The sequence below is a fragment of the Dermacentor variabilis genome, chromosome 2 (assembly GCF_050947875.1).
Source record: "Dermacentor variabilis isolate Ectoservices chromosome 2, ASM5094787v1, whole genome shotgun sequence".
Taxonomy (NCBI): domain Eukaryota; kingdom Metazoa; phylum Arthropoda; class Arachnida; order Ixodida; family Ixodidae; genus Dermacentor; species Dermacentor variabilis.
This window is the reverse complement of record NC_134569.1, coordinates 115924640-115930829: the sequence shown is the minus strand read 5'-3', so window position 1 is coordinate 115930829 and position 6190 is coordinate 115924640. Positions and strand designations below refer to the sequence as shown.

The 6190-nt window shown below is 42.8% G+C and overlaps 1 long non-coding RNA gene across 1 annotated transcript; it reads right to left on the bottom strand.

The window, feature by feature from the left end:
• Positions 1 to 385: 385 nt before the first annotated feature.
• On the bottom strand, positions 386 to 3814 carry LOC142570949 (uncharacterized). The gene is made up of 3 exons (XR_012825722.1): positions 3396 to 3814; positions 1385 to 1597; positions 386 to 551 (listed from the first exon to the last, which is right to left on the bottom strand). It is a non-coding gene; the product is annotated as an uncharacterized LOC142570949 (long non-coding RNA).
• Between the last annotated feature and the right edge of the window lie 2376 nt (positions 3815 to 6190).

Genomic DNA, 6190 nt, shown 5'->3' with positions numbered 1-6190 from the left:
ATAGAATTCTTACCGACTGCTTATTATCTTATGTCGGTAGAAAGTGTCAACTGTGAAGCGACTATTTATTGACTACCTTTGTACATCCTAACAACATGCTAGTAACATCCTGTCGACCATTCGCCACAGACAAATAGTTCACAGGATGTTACTAGGAAGTCGTTAGGATATATAAAGGTGGTTAATAAAAAGTCGCTTTACAGTTTTTAGGAAGTACATAAAAATTTTATTCAGAGGTAATTACTTTTGCAATTATATATTGCAAAAATAAGCTTTAATTATCTCTGAATAAAATCTTTATTTACTTCCTAAAAACTGTGCAGCGACTATTTATTAACCACCTTTATATATCCTAACGACTTGCTAGTAACATGCTGTCAACTATCTGTCTGTGGCGAATAGTGATTGCCAAGTGGCCAGGTGTGACATGCAACAGAAGAAGACAGGTTTAAATTTGTGCTTGAACACATCCATTTAATATCCCCGGGCTAGTAATGAGGACGAGTTCTCCAGCTGCCCTGGAAGTAGGCTGAAATGTTGCGTTGTGTAGTCTAGAAAAGAGAAGAAAAAAGGCAATATATTAGTTTTGCTACAGTGACATTGCAACACACCATGCATCTGTTTCTTAAAAAGGAAGTGCACAAGACACAAGTTTTCAACCCTGTGAGCTCTAAACATCTCCACCTGTTTTTTGCAAAGTCCTAAAATGCATGAAATGACTGAATTAGTGCATTAGAGCTGGGAGCGTGATGAATGTGCGTAGCACCAACAGATGCATGACACATAAGCTCTATCACACCAATTGTCATCTACAAACTAAAGCTGTAAATCAACTTCAGTTTAATGAACTTCGATATTCGCATTGTGACCAGTACATGGAAGTTTCATGTGTGAATTATCTTAGGAAAGGCAAGGTGCCAGTCAGAACTGTGCTGCAGCTTTGCTTGGGCACAGGTACATAGAAGAGTTGACTTTTGTGTTGCACTTAAGAACCACGAAATGATACAAGCAACATGTAAGCAGTTGAACAGGCATTATGGACGTTCTAAAGCAAGATTAGAAAATGCCTTTGCTGTGCAGGCAGACATTGTCAAAGCGAGCTTGTTACTAAACATGTTAGCTTTCCACAAGACAGGATATTATATCATTAGTGCATTCATATGACCAGGACCTCTATCACAAAAATACATATGCCAACAGTAATGACAATTTTCTAGTTATGGTGGCAAAGCTTGCATTATAATATGCTATTATAATCAGGTTAATAGCTATTTTAGCTGGAAACAAAGGAGTATACCCTAAGATAGCACTGAAATTGCCATGAAAGGAGTTTTGTTGAAAACTGCACGAAGAATATTAAGATGCTTCTTTGTGACACACATACCTAGTATGGTGTTGACCTTCTTGGAATCCAACGGATCCTTCTGTGGAAGGCATTTGACAGCCGCCAAAGGAAGGACCTCCCTTTAACGTCATCTTCTATTGAAAAAGGGGCTTTAAGGAGGCCCTCCGCGAAGTGAAAGCCTGAGTTGTTAGCATCCAGGCACAGCCTCTTCAGCAGGCCCTTTTCAACATATACACCACCACCGATGTCTACCTGTGAAACAATACAAGCACAGATTCATTTTATACACGTATGATCAAGGAATGGTTAGGAAATAGGGTAAGATTTGCAAAAACAGAAGTAGCTGCTCTTGTTGATTCGGTTTAAAGAACAAAGCAGCCTTACGTATACCATACATGCATTGTACTGAGCTGTGTACTTTTACGTAAGACTAGAAAGTATTGGGAACTTCAATGCTAAAGAAAGACATGCATCTGCCCAGAACTAAGCAAATGTGTGCCACCCCTTGACACAGAGTGAGATCTGGTGCTGTTTTAGTGATTAGCAGACATTGAAAGCTTCAAGCTTTATCGAGTATTGGCCAAGCTGTGCTCGATTAGTGACACACAAGTGCTCGAGAACTATCAAACAAGATGCAATTGTCTTCAAATACAATTCTGACTTCCCCTTGCAGACATGCAGTTTTCAATTTACTGACCGCACTTGGGTGTAAAGATTTTGTCTGACAGAGTGAATAAACCACATACACAAGCAGCATTTTCACAGTTAGCATAGTCTTTAATAGGTACTGATACCTTCAATTTAGAAAGCCCTGTATATTGGGCCTCATCAAACTAATTTCATAAAAGGTTTGTCAAGGTAGAAGCATAGAACTTTATAGTCATTAGAAGACAGGTGAAAGGAGTTAATTATTGCAATTATTACTGAAAATTAAATTTTAGACAGCTCATCCCAATGAGAAATTGATGCAAGCAGTTTGTACATGACATGTCACATAAGCATTTAGATATCAAAAATAGGGATTAGAGAAAACCTTCCCTTGGAGGTTCATTAGTGCAAGCAGCCATGCCCTCGAGGAGACATAACTTCTTTTTCTGTAGGCAGAAAGAGGCTCGAGTGTTTTATTGACACATATATGTGCCCATGCATATATGTTATCTCTGTTGTAAACCTTTTTTTCATGTACATTCAAGATGTGTTTATAACATCTCATTGTGCACACAATTTGCATAATAATTTAAAGACCGCGATTTTGTAGCGATGCTATTCCTTTTCGCTATTCGTTAGTAGTCTGACCGACGCCCCGGCCCGTGCTACGTACTGCAACTGCCGGCCGTTAGCGGTGGGCGAGAAGAGTGATATAGAATTGAGGGGTAAGTAACGCTACAAAATCGCAGTCTTTAAATTATTACGCACTGCCGTAACCTACGATTGCAAGAGCTGACATCTCGTTATTAAGATTTGGTTGGTCTGTATTTCTTAAAGGCCAGCGTCTGATTGAAATGTCTAGATAAAAATAAACCTCGTTATTGTAATATCGGCCTATATACGCTCTGTAACATAGAAGACAAATACGCGAAGACACTCAAGAACATAAACAATACACACAGGTTCTCGCGACGCGGACCTCCACACCGAACTGTATACATACAAAAACCTTCATACAAGCTTCTATCTGCTTAAGCGTCAAACATAGCAATCGTGTGTCAACGCGCGAAGCCCATGATACATCGACGTATACATTACACATGTGCTGTACTTGCGGGAATGCCTATATAGCGAATAACTTCTTGCCAGGAAACTACCGAACGAACACCAACTTTCAATGTGTTTTCATAATTGTGTGCCCATTCGGGCATAGCAATCAAGGCGGGTAGCAGAATGCAAGTACGCCGTACATCAGAGGAAGCTTTCGTGAAATCGCTTGCTAAATGTGCACAGCAACATGGCTAACATACGATAGGAAAGCGCTTTGCTCTAGCTAGTTACACAACGCTCATTACGTAAATCATAAGCTTCAAGAATGCGCGCAAGCGCCAAACTTGCTTACCTTTCAAGACTTGGCAAACGCTCCTTCGTCTAACAGGTACAGAGGCACCGACGTTTCTCTGGCGCAAGCACTGTAGAACTTCCGATGAACTCCAGCTCCACAAAAGCACAACCTTCAACAGTCTTTCATACACTACGATTCGAAGCCCCAGTACCAGACTTTTTCACGAGAGCGCGGGCAGGCAGCTCGGCAGAACAAAGGCAGCTCGGACGGGCGCTGTACTAGGGCACTCACTGTCGACACTGGTGGATCGCTCGAAACACGCGGCGAACTAATGGCGTTACACGAGTCCGGAGGGTTCGGGATGGTTACAGCACACGACAAGGAGCACATTTTGTCTAGGCACTTCTAAAATATAACTCAAATACCACCTAAATGCAAGGAGCATTCACTACAACCAACGTGATGTGTCGACCAAACAAACACTACCGTAGCGCCACTCTGCGGTTTTTTGAAAAATGTATCTTAAATGAAAAAATTGCGTGTTTTTTCCTAATAACATTTCGTAGGGTCCTTTAATAAATTTGTTGGGTCCAAAAGTGTGTATATTGTACTTTGTGATACGAAGTTTAAGGAAATGTATATATAATAAAAACGAAGCGGATGTTGCCTTCAAGATTCGCAATTGCTTCAGGTGCATGCAACTTGCAAAAGCACGGCCTTCGAGATCGGACTTTGTCACTCAAAGGAAGCCGTAGCTGGGAGGCGGACAGGCATTTAGGCCCCAATCGTTGGGTTTACAGTGTCTAGGTAGGCTTCCGTATTTATAAAGAATATACAGGGACTTAAGCAGAACCATGACCGAGCTATACAGACACACGCGGTACGATTCGGTGTCCGATCCGACGTGCGGCGCTGCATGCTCCGGCGATTGATTCGGGGGGGGGGGGGGGGCACACGGTGCGTGCACATGTGCAATGTGCACATGGCGTGCATCCGAAAGATTGAGCGGTGCGTAAGCTCCGCCCACATCCAGCTCCCCAGCTTGAGTTCATATCCACGTCGAGAAACGCAATATAAACAGCTCTGCACAACACTGCTTCGCTTTACGCGAACACTGTCGATAAAATTATCCCCCTGCGAGTGACAGAACACTTCACGACGGCGCGTTGTCCACTGACGGCTCCACTAAAGCCAGCGATAGGGCCGGTAGGCATAGCTAGGCGGACGCTGCGGCCGACGGCGCTTGCGATCCAGCCCGAGCTCGTCGAAGAGTGCTTATTTTTGCCAAAACAATTAACACTGTACACATTAGGTCGGTCGTAATTAAATACAATTGGTTTACTCGACGCAGTCGTTGCGAAGGGCAAACGTGCAAGCGAAGCGAGCGGCCTCGCTCAGACGGTCGGTGTGTGATGTCTGCCCGCGAAATGCCCTCGCGTCGCGGCTCCCGATCTCGCCAGTCGTCCGATCCGGCGCTTCGGCACGGCAAAACACCTCGATTCGGGCTGCGGTTTCGGCGCGTCGGACGCCGGGTCGGACACCGAATCGGACCGTGTGTCTCCCGCTTTGGTTGGCGAACACGAGCCGATCAGCGCGCCGTCCGTGCAGCTCCGTCTGCTTGCAATGGTGCATGGCCTACAGACTTCTTTGACACCTACTGAGCACGAATTCATGATCACCGCTCATATGCACGCTTGCCATGGCGCTAGCTGTTGTGTTTTCGAGAATACGTGCCCTCATGTTGAATTGGTGGGACCATATTTCCTCTTAGTGTCCGGTATTAGAAGCACTTTTTTTCTGTGAACATTCTACTATCATCTGTTACTAGGAAGTTGATTAAAAATTAGGAAAACAGTTACTGTGCAAAAAAGCATTTTTTTAAGGCAGCCAGTCTTTGCATATTCATTTATAGTTGAGATTATGTTATCTGTTCATTTCTCACTAAATCATTTTTAACAACTTTCTAGTAACCAGTGTTACTAGAAAGTTGATTGAAAATTGAGGAAACTTACACCTGTGCATGAAACAAGACTGTCTTGCACCAGCCATGTTCACTGAATATTTATAACCTTATTTAATAATATTCATGCATGTTTTGTAACTTGGGTTATGTACTTTAAGAACATAATTATTTTTATTGACTTCCTATTGAATGGTGTTTCTAAAAAGTTAAAATAGTGTGTCTTAACTTTCTAGTAACTTTCTCTTTACATACTGAAGTTAGAAAAGAAGCAACCAACTTTCTTTTGACAAACGTTACTAAAAAGTAAAAGTCAATAGGATGTTACTAAAGTTGATAGGAAGTTGATAAAAGTTCTAAAGAAAGTAAGGAACCATTTTTGTATGGGAGTCCAGCTTCGCTCTCAAAGGAAATGGAAGCGGAAATGTACAACTGGCTGGAGGTGGAAACCTACCCACGTATGCAAAATATGTTCGACTTCCACTACAGGCAAGTTTTCGTCTACCCCTAGAAAACACTTGCAGCACCCGACAGTAAGGACTTGGCGGCCTGGTGTTTTGCTTATCGCTAAGGAACTGTTGCCTCCAGCTGCTATATTACTATCGGTGAGAAATCGTGAGCGCAAGAACTAGTGGGCTGTATACTTGCCGCGTTCATCGAGCGTATAGCAATATACCATCGTTATTGATCGTGTTTAGTGTTCCCAAAGGTAGCCGGCTCCGCACAATGATTTTTCAAAAAAGAGCGCATATGTCGTACAAAAACACGAAAAAATATAGCCGGAAAAGTATTTTTTTGAAGTGCAGTGGCCAAATATTCCCAGAACTATTGCACGGTGTTCGTCGTTGTGAGTCTTAGTCTACCAGTACGTGCCCGGCAAAATGCCGATTGT